The sequence below is a fragment of the Coturnix japonica genome, chromosome 1 (genome assembly GCF_054131305.1).
Source record: "Coturnix japonica strain WE chromosome 1, WE-NBRP24, whole genome shotgun sequence".
Classification (NCBI taxonomy): domain Eukaryota; kingdom Metazoa; phylum Chordata; class Aves; order Galliformes; family Phasianidae; genus Coturnix; species Coturnix japonica.
The window spans coordinates 145334859-145350545 of record NC_140663.1 but is presented as its reverse complement, the minus strand read 5'-3'; the positions used below and the strand labels follow the sequence as shown (position 1 = coordinate 145350545).

The window sequence follows — 15687 nt, the reverse complement described above, 5'->3', positions numbered from 1 at the left end:
ATTTTCCATATACTCATGGAAGGGAAGAGAGCAGATTCTTGAACTGCATCCTTTTTGTGTCCCAGTGGCATTGCTATGATTCTCAAAGAATGTTTGTTCTTCAGGGCTTGAGACCCATGAAAGAGAAGGTGTGTTTTTTCCTCCTTTTGGCAGCACTGCCCTCTCTCTGTACGTGCCACCATGTTCTGGGGAAGCACTTTGATGTAGTTTTGGCCTTCTGGAGGCTAATTCCTCTCAGAGTTTCTCTTGATGTGGAAGCCAGAATTGAACAGAGTGTCCATGCAGTGCTGAGCCCGAATGAAAGGATTAATATCAGTGGAATTACTCTCATTAAAACAGGGGGGAAATTACAGGTCTGTGCTTAACATGCCTTCAGGGAATAGGTTAGGCATCACCGTATATCTTCCTGTTTATTTCCATACTCTTCAATGTCCTAAAAATGCTCAGATTTTGGACAAGAGAAAACAAATCGAAGAGACTGAAATTCACCTTAAATCCACAATTTGTCTTCTCAGTAGTCATTGTTGCATTCAATTATTTTCTTGGTCAGGTTTTGTAGTAGTAGAAGTTTCTCAAAGCCTTCAAGTAAATTATGTTTTATCAGGTATGTGGCAGGTTACAGTACATAAAGTAAAAGTATGAAGATAATGGGGAACTACTTTCTCCTGATGGGAACTTGGTGAGTGGTCACTGTCAGAAAATAGTTTGGGAGAATACGAGAATTCCATTGTGTTTAATTTCTTACTACTAATAAATCACTTCTCTCCCTCCCATGTTGACAAGAAGCAGATATTTCAACACAAACCCCATCAAAGTTAGTCATTTTGTCCTCTTCCTTATCAGTGTTTCTGTCTCTCTAAGGACGACATGCCTCAGGAAATAAGTAAGCAGCTATCTATAGGGGCATCACACAGCAATGCTTAGGCAATTATCACAGCAAAACACACCTCAGACTGATCAATAATTGCTTTCCTTGTCAAATTTCGGGATGTCACAAATAACACCAAAGAGGAGGATCAGACCAGAGAAAAGCCTTGTCTAGACAGGTAGATTAGATTGCTTTCAGTCCTAGCAAAGGTAGGAAGGTGCCACAGTGGTCCTGATCAAAGCCTAACAGATTTCACTCTGCCCAGCTACTAGCAGAGCAAGCAAAATACACCCTCCTGGGGAAGAACTTTAGAATCAGGAAAAAAAAAAAAATCCCCCCAAAAACAGTATTATGAGTTGCTTGGAATTGTCGTTATTTGTATTGTTCGGTTTGTTGTATGTTTTTCCTGGCAAAGCTTGATCTGACATATGACAGAAAGTTGTTATTTTCAGTTGTATTTACAGGGATCAGTGTTTAGATTCCTTTTCATATCTCTGTCTTTCCCCCTTATCTTTCTAAATCTTGGATAGACTGAAGGTCTTCTGCCTGACTAGTTTATATTCATGCTTGAAACTTTGGTCCTGTCATGAGGAAAGGATACTTGTTTCCAGGATAGGACATTCTGCAAATCAGTAACTGAAGTTTACTCAGAGTCCTGTTTAAACATTCTTTTCCTGTATAGCATATATTTATTTGACTCTTTATCAACAAAGGTGGTGCATTCATATAACAAAAAAATAAAACCACACATTTTCTTGGAGTAGAAACCCTAATGAATATATGTGATGTTAGAAAAAAGAACGAGTCTGTAATTAAAAAGGATATGTCGATCACTGTAAGTTCCAGATTCACTCTGCCTATGCTATGGTCAGACTAGTAAGAAATAATTATTACCAAGCCCCCTGCCCCTCCCCCCCCCCCCCCCCCCCCCCCTTTTTTTTTTTTTTTTATTTACCTAACTCAGTAATTTAGTAAACTTAATATGCACCTGGATGATCACCAGTCATTTCAAGGCTGAAGTTCAGCTACTGCTTAACTTACATTACTGCTCACCTGATTCTTCTCTTAAAAATGTAGGGAATCTTACTGAGATTTTTTCTCTTACAGCACAACTGCCAAAGGACTTTAGTGAGGGTAATTGGTTGTATTCAGTACAGTAACATATTGCTCATTATTGACCGAATTACTATTTTGAGCTATGGAAATATTATTAACATGATTACATTTAAGTGTATGAAGAGACTGTCTTTGCTAGTCTTAAAAATATATATAAATATATATACATATTTCATTGTACACTTACCTATGCTACTGTGAGGGAACCAAAGGAGTTGCAGGGCTTCAGTTCTCTTCCCCAGGAAGGATTAAGTCTTGAATCTAAGTCTTTGAACATGAATGAAATGTTCTTTTCCATTAGTAAAAGAGTTTGTTATCCAGTTTGGTCTGATGCTGTAGACATTGTTATCAGCTGATGCCCTCTGCTTATTCTGTTGAACAACCACCCAGGTATTCCTCAGTCTCATCAGTCACTTGGAAGCATTTAGTATAAAATGTCATAAAGGGAAAGCCAAAGCTTTTGCCAAAGCTCAGCATTGTTTTCAAGTGACAGACTATAACTGACAAGTAATCTCTCTTTATTTTTGATTAGATGTAGGTAAGCTTCAGATCAGATTAGAGAAGCTGATCTTCTTAGGTTCTCTTTCAGGTGTATTTCAGTTTTCCTAAAAGTAGGGAGGGAAGATCTGAAATGTCAGATGTTCTTTGCCTAAATACTGACCTCCAAACACCTGGAAATCATCTCAAGAGCAGAACCTTCATTTCTTAGCTGTATTAAGATGAAGTAATACTGAAAACTAAGGTCCTCCTCAAAAATACGACATGAGGCTGACTTTTACAAATCTTCCATAACATTACAGGTGATTTATTTGTGATACTGTGTACCTTAAGACAGCTCTGATATAAAGTGTCATGCCACAACATCATTTTTCTCATTTACACTGAATTTGCTCATCCTAGCAAGAAGTAGATATTACCTAAATCTGTAAAACCACTTATATGTAGTTAAAACAGAACAAAACACAAAAAAGCAAAACAAAAAACACACAATCAAACCCCAAAGCTTCATCTAACATTATCTTGATTGCCTAAAGTTACCATAGAAGCATCTACCTTAGAATGTAGTCCTGTAAGCCTGACCTCATTAAACTGGAGGAAGTTTCTCAACGGCTTGTTTAAATTCATGTTGGTAAAATTTCTGATAAACTGTCCTTGTATTTTTGTCACTTCTCAAAAGCCTCTTAGTCGTGGCCTAACTAATATATATCTTTAGCTCTATCAGAATTTACAAATAAGATGGTATTCTTTCTTCTTCTCACTGGATTCTCTATTCCATGAGGTGTTTATATCCTGTACATGAAACAGACATTGAAGAAATTCTTGAGGAATGTCAGTGAACATAGCCCTCCATGAATAATCTGGTAACGGGAGAGTGGTGTGTGCTTGATTCACATAAGACAGGAAAAAACACTTCTCACCTTTCCTCCTTCCTTGGAAAACTGTAATGAATTTCCAGCTCATGGTTCACATCTTCTTGGTAGTTCATTTACCACTTCTATGAGGTCTGTAACAGGTAGTTGAAAAACATGCCTACTAACAATTGTTTTCAGTTTCTATACAGGTCTCTCACATTCTTTAACAATGACTTAAGGTGCAAATTGAAAAGGAGTTCTAAACATTGCTCTACCACATACCACTACTTGCTCTACAAGTGATTGTCAATGTGTCACTTTATTCTCCTTTTTCTCCACCTGGCTTAAAGAGAAGTCTGCAATTCATTTTTAAAGGAGACCACTCTGAAATGTTTAACTCTTCCCATTGTTTCTAGAGGAAACCAAGATGCCTCTGTATGGGAGAAGTATCTTGAGCTTAAACTTTTCAGCCACTAAATCACTTCTTCAAATGCATTCTAACTGAATTTACTAACTCAAGATCAAGCACCTTCCAAGTTTTAGCTACTATGAACTGTTTCATACAGAGGCACAAGGGGAGTTTCTAGGATTTTTTTGTTTTGTTTTGTTTTTCAATTTTTCTTTTTTTTTTTTTTTTTTTTTTCCCCCAATCAAGAAATGTCAGAAAGTGTCTTCATTATCTTGACTTAAAAAAATCAGAATTAGAGAGTAATTTATCCTCCTCAAAGACATTTACATCTAAATAGCAGCAGCTGATCTCATGAACTCAAATTTACTGTGCTACATTGAATGTAGATTGCAGAACAAAGAATAGTTGGAAAAAAAAGATTAATATTTATACAGCGTCATTGTTAAACAAAGTCATCCAGAATAATTAAGAGTGTGTATGTGTGAAGGGGTTTCAGCAATTAGAAAGCATTCCTGTGGTACATTTTTTAGCTAAGAATGCAATGAAAATTATTTTAATTGTGTTTTAAACTAGTCTTTTCTGTTGAAAATACATAACTGTCATTTAGTTTTACAGATAAAAATAGGATCTCTTCTTACTTTCACTGAAACTGCTGAAATCTTGTCCACTGACGTCAAAAGAACAGGCTTAGGCTCAAACAATGGTTGTCAAATGTAATTGGTTCAATTTGCAGCTATTTCTCATAAACGCCTGCATATTTTCTAAATGCAGTAAACAGTGTCATCTAGAGGATATTTTTAAGTACTGCATGTCATCTACAATCTCTCCTACAAAGATTTTGACAGGCAAAGTGAAAACGTGAAGATAAATAGTTGCCTTAGTAATTGTCTTTTAAAACAAAAATAGTTATTTAAAAAAAAAAAAAAAGTATTAATGAGTATACTTTGCTTTTGGGACACTAGAAAGTCTAATACACTGTCGCAACAAAATGCTTGGCTGCCCTAAGGCTGTTAATTTAATTGTAAACATTTAAAGAAATTAAACTAACATGCATTATTGTTGTGAATCTTTAGTTTAGTTCACTTAAGGTGACAAAATATTAAGTAAAATTGACATAAAATAAGGGAATCATTTTCATGTTGTTGTAACTAGTGAATATTTAAATAACCACCATAAGCTTTCTTTGTGCTTAATATAATGTAATCTGAATTATACCAATTAATTTATAAATAATATTTCAAAAACCCAGCTGAACCCTGCAAATAGGAATTGTTGAAATTTCATCCTCTAAAGTTTTATTGACAAATGTTGGAAGTATGCAGTAGCATATGCCATTATCAAATATATTTTTGTTTGGAAAAAGCAGTGACACTATTGCCTACTTACTAGCATTCATTTCTCTTGGAAAGATTAACTTTACTTTGCTGTCTCAGATTTTCATTAGCTTGTACTGCCTGTTACTCCCTAAGTGATGTATTCTTTGGAATAACTCATCAAACAATAGTAGGGGACATATGCTACAAAGCAATATCTTTAAAAGGACTCTTTAAAGAGGATCATGTTAGGACTACCTTTTTATACTGACAGTTTGTCATTACAAGGTGGTCTTTGTTACCAGCCTTAGATGCAGTGAGTGGTAACAATTAACAAATCCTCTTTCCTTCAATAGATAATGGATCACACAGGTTCCTCATGAGGCTTATTTATTTATTTGTTTATTTGTTTGTTTATTAAGAGCCTTAAGTATAGAAAACAAATTGCTACAAAAAGTATTATTACTTGCTTTAACTGAAGCTGTTGTTTAATGTTTTTTGTTTGTTTTTAAATCTAGACCAGAAACAGCTTCACATCTTACAGTTCCCTACCTGCTTTGCCAAGAAGGACTTTAAAATGTGTGTCATCCCAGTCCTCATAGTTTCATGTTATTTTGCAGGAATTTAAATACCTAAGGCTGTGTTTAATTTCAGTCATGGGTCAGGCAAGAGTGTAATTTGTACAGAACTTGAGTGCAGTGGGTCCATTAGGATGTAACTTAATATCTGTTCTACAAATGAGCTGCATAAAAAACATACCATTGGTTAATGAGGTTATAATGTTAATTAAAAGAACTAAAAACTGTATTATGAAATAAAATCAAACAAGACAGTTACATGATACAGAAATTTAATTATAACAAAGTTACAGTAAAGCTGTCAAGTTAACTAGCTGCAGATAAAGTCTCTCACAAGATAATACTAGCTAAAAAGTTTTCCTTTTTTATCCGTTATAATTAGAGTAACCATCCATTATGAATGTTGACATCACTTGCATTCAACAGTAAGCTTACTTTTACATTAATACATGTTATGGGAATAGGGATAGTATTAGAATGGTGACTGGGGTAATTAAAAACAATACTACATCCAGTGCATTATTGCCTGGCAAGAAAAGTTGCAAGCAGCTGCAGGAATGAAGCTAAGGGAAAGAGGATGCCAGTCAGATGAGGCATTTTCTATTTCAGTGACTTACACTTACCAGCAAAGTGTTGAAACAGCACTTCTTTTTACCTTTTAGTTTCTTATTTATTTAAACTGTACTCTGTCAGGACTGAGGGCACTTCCTAAACTGTGGTGACAAGGTTGATGGTTCTAGGGTCTCATTTGAGGCTGGTGAGTACAAATATCAGAGTAGTAGCAGCAATTAAAATAATAAATCAATACTAGCATGTTTATTTCAAACACATCCATAAAATCAAGAGACTTTGCTTTCTTAGGTAAGGAAGGGACAGATTATGTTATGAGAGACAAAGATGGAGAGAGAGGGAAAAAAAAACAAATCCTATGAGGCTTCTTAGCAAAGAAACAGTAACCATGGCCCCACAGGAACAGGTGCTTCATCAGCAGAACTCTGCTGGATTTGGATGTTTGCCTGGTAAGTGTGGTAAATGTGTTTGTAAGGGAGAAACAAATGCATTCCCACAGTTGTACAGAACTTTTCTTAATTCATCCACTCTCTTTTATTTTCAGACTGAGGAGCACTGTGAGACTGACTGCTCTTTGTGCTGAACTCAAGAGACAGCAAACGCAATACTGGGTAAGTTTCTGCACATTAGTACTTCTAACATGATCACTAATGTTTCTACCTCTCCAGAGGGTTTTGGTGTAGGAAGACAGTTGCTCAAGTAGGGTATCTGGAGGGAAAGTGTGAACTCTAATGAAAGAAGTGAAAAAAGCAAACAGCTGGGCTTTCAGTCATTAGAGAGCTGGGGAAATGGAAATGGTCCATGGGAGCATCAAACAGTGATCACTTGCAATAGGCTTCTTTTGTAGCAAAGTAATGCTTTGTGCAACATAGCTGTAGAGATAGATGTTTATTTAGGAAGCACTAGGTAGCTGGGGGAGTATACTGAGAAAAAAGGGCTGTAGTCAGAACGCTAAGAATGAAGCAGAAACAAAGTAGGATTTGAACTGGGAAACAAGAAGAAAGAAAGCAGCATTTATTTGGTGTAATTAAAACCAAGATTTGTGATTAGTGATTGTACAGTCATGCTTTCAAGTCTACTTGCTAGTTCAATAACAGTATTGACATTTAATGTGTGCAGATACTTGTCAATACATGTCAAGAAGTTTTGCCATTGTCAAGTTGTCAGTGTCTTAGGACTTGACTTGTGATGTGTTTTCAGTGCTAGAGACACTGCCAGGATATCTCAGACTATCTCCACCAGCTTCAGTGCTTGCAAAAATGATTTCTGTACTCAATGCAAAAGACTAAACAGATACGGAAGCCCTGACTGTAAAACATGAGTATGAGGTTTTGATGTAAACACTTCCCAAAGTCCAACTTTTGTCCAAGAGGAATTTTGTTAACTCATAACAAACAAATATTTGTGTCAAGGAGATGTCCTTGAATTATCCATGCATCACATGCTGAAGTGTCCTGTAAACATCTGCAGTCTTGCCTTGCTATATGTAGTGTAGAGGGGGTTATTTTTCTGGAGGTCAGCCAGGCATTTCTATTTCCATAAGCAGAGATGACTAGGAAAAACTGTAGTCTTTCATGAGCTCATTTGTGGGAGAGACATGGTACAATTTAAAAACTGTAGGGAGGAAGAACCCTGACGAATCACACTTTTCTCTGTTACACTTCAACAACACTTTTTGCTCCTGTTTTTAGTTCCTCAGTAACAGTTAATTACATGCTATATTGAAAATCCTCCATTGCACTGATAAACAGCTGAGAAACAGCAGGAGTTTATGAAGCAAATGCCTGCCCTTACACACCGGTTTATGGAACTGGAAAACTCTTGCAGGCAGCATTAAAGATGAGGGTAAAGAAGATAGTGAGAACAAGCTTTAGCTGATTGTGTCAGAGGATTGCTACTGGAACCATCTATTAAATGTGGATCCCTGGTATTGGACTAGATAATCACACTGAATAGATAGGATAGCACAGCCAGTAATGGCAGGAATATGTTTGCTGAAAATTTATGTCAAGGTTGCCTTGGAGCTGCAGGTTTCATACCAGTATAAAATTTCCATGTCTGTAGAGACATATTTTGTCATAACATCTGGAATGTTATCATTTCTGACTGCTGCTGGTCAGTTGTAAACCAATTTGAAAATGCTGCCGTATCATACGTAACACTGGCATCAGTCCCAAATGCAGGTCTCAATGGAAGAGCAAGGCAGGATGATGTGTAATGATTTGAGGAGCTGATAAGCTTTATATTCTGCAATTACAGCTTGAAAAGCAGCCTGTACTTTTTAAATTAAATAATTTATTTTATTTGTTGAGGAAAATGCCACAGATTTGATATGGTGTTTTTAGATTTTGGCAGGGTATTTTTTGTTTGGTTTTGTTTTAAAAACTTATTGAACATACATGTGTGTTGTTTGGTGTGGTAATTTTAGGGCACCCACCTACTCTACATGCTCAGATTTCTTTTACAGAGAGCTGAATCTGCAGAGGAAGGGGGAAAAATGTGGAAAAATTCATCTTTTTCTGATGTCTACTAGAGGGTCTGGACTTTGCTTATGATTTCTCAATCTTCAGCCTTGCAGTTTGTGATGGAAATAATGAAGTTTTATGATCACTGCTTCCTGCCATTAATGCTTTCATTCAAGAAGAAATACAGATAAGTGTAGCTTCTGTTTTTTCATATTATCCTTGAGATTAGGAATCGTGGACCTGTAAGTGATAACCTGGAATGTAAATAGTCTGGACTTGTATACATGGTTTCCAGATGAAATTTTGCTTTTGAACGTCAGACTCAAAGTTACTTAACAAATGTTATGCTCTTCTGCACGGGCTACCTGAAGTGTGAAGTCTTTTTATAGGTGCATGCCCATTGCAGAAGGAGACCCTTAGTGGTACTTTCTTCTGTGTTCATAAAGACAGAAAGGAAAGGAAACGACAGTAAGAACTCTGAGAACAAAAACAAAGCAAACTCAGAAAATGTTGCTTAGCAATGTCTTTTGTGTTATTCCAGGGAAATGGTCTTTCACACAGATATTTACATGATAAGTTTTTATTGAAAAATATAGAAACATTTGCCCACAGCCAAAATGTTTATAAGTGATAAAATACAGGTTTTTTGTGAAATCAAACAAAAAAAAAGAAGGTGTGTGCAAAAAAATACATGTATTTTTTACACAGGTGATTTGGAAGAAGTTTATCCATCTATTTATTTATTTATTCATTATTTGGTTCAATACATTGAGTGATAGTCCCATCTGTTGTTGATAGTGTTTCTTTAAAGTATTTGTATTGTAAATTTGTATTTATGAAAGCTTCAGAATGGTGAAAAGAAAAATTCTGAAATATTTTTAAAAATTGCTCTTGGAAGAGTAAAAGAGGGGGAGGTTATGTGCATTAATATTTCTTCTGGGCTTTTCATGGCTGTCTAAGAAACAAAGGAACTGGAAAAAAAGAAAAAGGTGAAAAAAAATCCTTCAACATATTTGCTAGGGGCAATAATTAATTTATGTAATCGCTAGGAGCAAGAAAATATGAAAGTAAATTGGGAACATCTCAAAGTTTAAATTAATTACTGTGTAAAAAGTTTTCAGGATTACAATTCAAAATATCATTAGTGAAAAAATCTATAGCTGTTGTCTTGATTCTTCCAGTTGTTCTCTGCAGAAAGCTGAATCTATTTGGATATCTTCCTTTCTCCCATTTATTGGCTGCTTCCTTTCCAGCAGACTGCTACAGACCTCTGTCCAAATTGGTGACAGTGTACTTTTTATCCTTTCCCTTCTGGTGCAGCACATTCAAATGATAAAAAGCCTTATCATGTGAATATGCTCACTGAAACTTAGGCATCATACATATTATTTTCTGCATAGATTGAGTGGTGCCATGCTTTAGGCTACAGATTTCATAGATTCCTGTGAGGTACATCTCCTAGCACAGCACCACAAACTGTCCAAGGTTTATTTCACAGCTTTTCATAATTCCATTTTATCTCAGTATTTTATCAGATACAATGCATAGCATTTCAACAGCAGACTCTTGCTGGGCACATTTTACAGCATAAACTTGCATATGTATGAAAATATATAGATGTGGCAGGGCACTGACGAGGCAAGAGGTAAAGAATATTTTTAACCTCTTACATTCTCAATCCTGGGTGCAAAGCTCTATTTATTTTATAGGTGAATTTGTGCACGTCTTCAAAGGATAACAAAATGGAATTTAAGTCACAGGAAGTGTCATATTTTGCCTCTAATATTACAAGGCAGAGACACCTTGCTGTTTGTTCCAGTATAGATAACTGTGTTCTTTTATCACCTTAGAAGGAATCCTTCTGAGTAATAATAATCCTCTGTATCTTCCCAGTCTGTTCTTCTGAAAGAAGAGCAAGTTGTCTGCTTCCTTGAGACATAAATGAATGACATTTTACAAAGTCAGAAATGTGGGAGAAATACACATACGACTAGCTGCTTGTCTTCCAATAATCTCTTACATTCCTTCAGCCTTTCCTACCGTTCACCACCCTGTCACTCTGACATGATAAACAGCCTGAGTTATTTGTTTGTTCGCAGCTTCTGTGCGCAGCGTGGTGTGGTGAAAGGTTGTGCTGGACAGCAAGGTCAAAAGCTGCTTCTTTGTTTTGTCCTGTATTTTGCACCCTCTAAAGGGAAAGGAATATTGTGTTTTCTGAGAACAAGCTTAAAAGCTTTGCCGGAAAACCTTTGGCAAGTGCAGGGTGGAGCAGGCAGGGAGCCTGCAGCTGGAGTGTGAAGCAGTGAGAAAGCAGAGCACACAGACACGGAGGTGACAGAAAGGAGACTTTCTGAGAGCCAGAGAGAGTTTGCTGCAATCCACAGTGAAAGCTGCTGGACTGAGAGCAAGGTCAGAAGGAAGGACAGGCACATTAGATTTTAGAGAGATTTGTTTTTCAAATGTTTAAAGCTATTCCACAGCAAACCTTATGTTTATTGCATAGCTACCTTGTTCTACTCTGTGTTCTAATTAATAATTATTTTTAACACTCAAAGCCTTATTTTGTGGTCTGACAAAAAGAAATAAATGTAGGCTCATCTACGTAATAGCTCTATCTGACTCAGTGTCACATCATGCTGACCAGCAATTTGCACGAGGAACAGCCTGCATGGCCTGCATGGATACTGCATGTATCCAAAAGAACTGAGGTGGAAGAAGACGTACTGTCAGTACGATTTCCCAAAATAGGGAAGGGGATATGAAGGTAACATTTCTGAACTGGATGGAGGATAGAGTATTTCTTCTTGAGTGCAAAGTCAGCTGATGCTGGGAGCTTATTAACCTCTGTGTATGACCACTGAGGAATGAATTCCTATCAGTTTACAAGCATAGAAAATGCTATAAGGTAGAAGATGGTAAAAGACATGATAGGACACTGAAAGCAGTCTGAAGGGCACATCTTTTTACAAGACCATATAACATTGCCTCCACAGCAGCTGCAGAACTTTTCAGGTTTTCTAAATAGCTCAGTGTTTCCCCACTGTAGTAAATATACAGCATATACTGAAAGTTGGGCCTTAACTGTTAAGAATCAAAGAACCATAGGGGTTGGAAGGGACCTCTAGAGATCATCGAGTCCAACCCCGCTGCCAAAGCAGGTTCCCTATACCAGGTCGCACAGGTAGGCGTCCAGGTGAGTCTTGAATATCTCCAGAGAAGGAGAATCTGCAGCCCTCCTGGGCAGCCTGTTCCAGTGCTCCATCACCCTCACCGTAAAGAAGTTCTTGCGCACATACGTGAGAACTTCCTACGCTCCAGTTTCTGGCCATTTCCCCTTGTCCTGTCTCCACACACTGCTGAAAAGAGTCTGGCCTCGTCACTTTACCCTCCACACCTTAGATATTTATAGACCTGGATCAGGGTCCCATCTCAGTCTTCTTTTCTCAAGGCTCAACAAACCCAGTTCACTTAGCCTTTCTTCATAGGGGAGATGCTCCAGGCCCTTCACCATCTTTGTGCCTCTCCACTGGACTCTTTCCAAGAGATCCTTGTATTTTTGTACTGGGGAGCCCAGAACTGGACACAGTACTCCAGATGAGGCCTTACCAAGGCAGAGTAGAGGGGGAGATCACCTCCCTTGACCTGCTGGCCACACTCTTTTTAATGCACCCCAGAATGCCATTGGCATTTTTGGCCATGAGGGCAAAATCTTCTTCCCATTCCATTTTCCTGTAAGTGCACACTCTGAAGTCAAAATAATCTTTAATAATTTTATAATAATGGCCAAAGCTTGTCATAAATTTTGACTAGTTTTTTTTTGTTTGTTTGTTTGTTTGTTTTTAAGCAGAAATAGAAATAAGTGCAAATGTTGTTGTAAAAGCAAAAGGAAATTAGTTGCTGATTGTTGAAACTGAATTGAAAAATTGAAGCTGATAGCAAAGAAAAATACTATATTTCAGTAACTCCATCTCAGTCTAACCAAATAGAGAATTACTACACTAATATTACTCTGATTTGGGTATTTATTTATTTATTTATTTATGTGCAAGGAAGACATATGGGTAATAAATGCAGAAACTGAGACAGAAGGGAATCAGAACTATGGGATACAGCCTTCTGAAATGTCAGAATCATGGAATCTTAGGGCTTGTAAGGGATCTCTGGAGATCATTGAGTCCAAGTCCCCTGCTAAAGCAGGTTCCCTAGAGCTGTTTGCATAGGAAAACATGCAGGTGGGTTTTGAATGTCTCCAGAGAAAGAGACTCTAGAGTCTCACTGGGCAGCTTGTTCCATTGCTGTCACCCTCAAAGTAAAGAAGTTCTTTGTCATGTTCATGTGGAGCCTCTTGTGTTCCAGTTCAAGGTGCTTACAGTGTGAGCAGGGCGAGTCTCTTCTCACTGGTGACAGGTGGCAGGACAAGGGCAAATTTCTTCAAGTTGAGCCAAGGTAAGTTTAGGTTGGACGTTAGGAAACACTTCTTTACAGAAAGGGTAGTTAGACACTGGAATAGGCTCCCCAGGCAGGTGGTTGAGTCACCATCCCTGGAGTCATTTGGATGTGGTGCTCAGGCATATGATTTAGCAGAAGGTTGTTAAGAGTTAGGGTACTATGCTTAGGCTGCAGTTGAACTTGATGATTTTTAAGGTCTTTTCCATCCTGAGTAATTCTATGATTCTATGCCCACTGTCCTTTGTTCTGTTGCTGGACACCACTAAAAAGAGCCTGGTTGCTCTTGAGTCTCCACTTGACACTCACCCATTAGATCTTTTTAAGTGATTCCTTGTCAGTCTTCTCCGTGCTGAACAGTCCCAGATCTCTCAGCCTTTCCTCATAAGGTAGATGATCCAGGTCCTTAATCATCTTTGGGGCCTTCCACTGGACTCTGTCCAGAAGTTTCTTCTCTTTCTTGAACTGAGAAGACCTGAACTAGACATAATAATATATTACAGTGCAATTATAAGGACATCAACTATGCATCAACTTGCCATATAAATGGAGTAATGGTGCCTTCCTTCCTGACATCAACATTTTTTTCCATTTCTCTTTTTACCACTCTTACCTTGGAGATGTGTGGATTTTTAATGTGTTCCTCAAGGAAAAAAGCATGGGAGATTTCTTCTGCTTGGATATGGTAGACAGTGGTCTCAAGAAGTTTCTGCTACCAGTGGTCTGAATACATCTTTTCCATTATCTCAAAGACTATAAAGAACACCTGTTGGTGACAGGCGAAGCTTCTAAAATTGTAAGAAAATTGTTGTGAATGGCCTTAAGGTAGCGCTGCTCAGCTGCTTTAATTGGACTCCATACTGTGATCTGTAGTTTTACCTTCCAAGTGCAGCAAAAGATATACTGTCTTGTATGTAAGCTTTGAGACCTGAAATTCAAGAAAGAGAATATTACTAAAGTGAACTACAACAAATTGTGTGCATCCCAGTCTTCATATTATTATTTTTTTTTCCACAGAATTTGACTTTTTTAGTATTACAATCTCAAGGTTTTGTTTTGTTTTGTTTTTCCTGTAAAATACTTCTGGTTTTTTGTACTTCAGGAAGACTGCTTTTTGAAAGGTTTTTCTGATGCATCAAAAAGAATCATTTCTTCACAAAATTAAATAAAATAGTTAAGGTTCAGTTTGATAAAATAATAGGAGAGAGAAGCTCTTTTTCAATATTAAAACAAACAAACCCACCCCCCACACAAAAAAAGATAGCTTGTATGATTGTTTCTCAGTGTTTTGGAGAAGTCTCTCTCCTCTTTCAACTGCACTACGGTGAAACTTTCACAGATAACAGAAAAATGTGTTATCATTCAGTAATTCCTGACCTTATTCAAAGATGCTTCTTTACTTACTTCAGTCATCAAAAAGCTCTGTGCACTGTTATGCAACATCCTTGGTGCTGATAATACTTTGTTGCTGGTGAGCTGAATCTCCAGCACAACAGTTGGTAGCTACAGATCAATAGCAACTGAAGGTGACACGTTTCCAGAAGACGCCGGCTGTGAGCTTCTGAACTCTCCAGAGGACTCAGAGTTTGGCATGAGAGACACCCTGAATCTTAAACAGTCTTTTTTATCCCCTGATTCTGCAGTTATTACTGATCTATCTAGCTCTGAAACACTTTTTTTTTTTTTTTTCCCCCCACCAAATAGTGCATGCTGTCTGAACATCAAAATGGCACATTAAAAGGTGAATATGATCCAAGCAGCAGTCACATTCACCTCCACAATTCTTAGCTCTTGTTGCCAAAACTATTGTTTCTATCATTAGCTTTATTAGCAGTTTAACTTAATTAGCTAAATGGTGTTATTTAGTGGAAGTTCTCCACTACATCTGCACTAACCTTTGCATACTTAATGTGGATTTTATTCATGTATATAGGCTGGCATGTGGGACAAAAATAGATGGAGAGAAAATTGAAAAAGCAAGTCCAATGAAGGGACCCTTCTTAGTCCAAATGAGGGTGCCTTCTGTGTATAATTTTACTAGATTTTTTTTAATCTGTGTATCAGAAGAAAAAGAATAATGACTTTTCCTAAGAAACTAACCCCTGGCAGCCAAAAGGTACAGGAAATTTTTCTAAGTCATGTTAAACAGAAACTGTGTTCAGATCAGCAGTGGCATACTTGTAGGGCTGTGACAAAGTGTATGTTACCCACTGCAGAGCTGACTGTTTAACTACTGGGTCATACAGTGTAATATATTTTGAACAAAAACAGATTCACGTTTGTAGAGGAAAAGGAAGAAAAATGAGGAATTTTGGAAAAGAAAGTAGGAGGAAGTATACTTGAATATAGACCACCACAATCTGCTGTATAGCACACTGCAATTCCTTACATTCATGCTATATGCAGAAAATAAGAGGTCAGTAGTCACAATTCAGATAATTGTTTTAGATGTCCCTACCTTATGGCCTGGGCATTCTGTGAAAGGACTTGCAATCTCACTGAATCAAAATTTATACACACATGAAGAACTGAATTTACAATATCCAATTGAGGTCTCTCACATACCAAAC

The 15687-nt window shown here is 37.3% G+C and overlaps 1 long non-coding RNA gene across 6 annotated transcripts in view; it reads left to right on the top strand.

Annotated features, from left to right (window-relative positions):
* LOC107308078 (uncharacterized) overlaps positions 1 to 15687 on the top strand; it is a 37216-nt gene that overhangs the window by 5584 nt on the left and 15945 nt on the right. For all 6 annotated transcript variants that reach the window (XR_014948523.1, XR_014948526.1, XR_001552631.3 and 3 more), the window contains one exon: positions 6751 to 6817. This is a non-coding gene — a long non-coding RNA (uncharacterized LOC107308078). The remainder of the gene's footprint in view (positions 1 to 6750; positions 6818 to 15687) is intronic.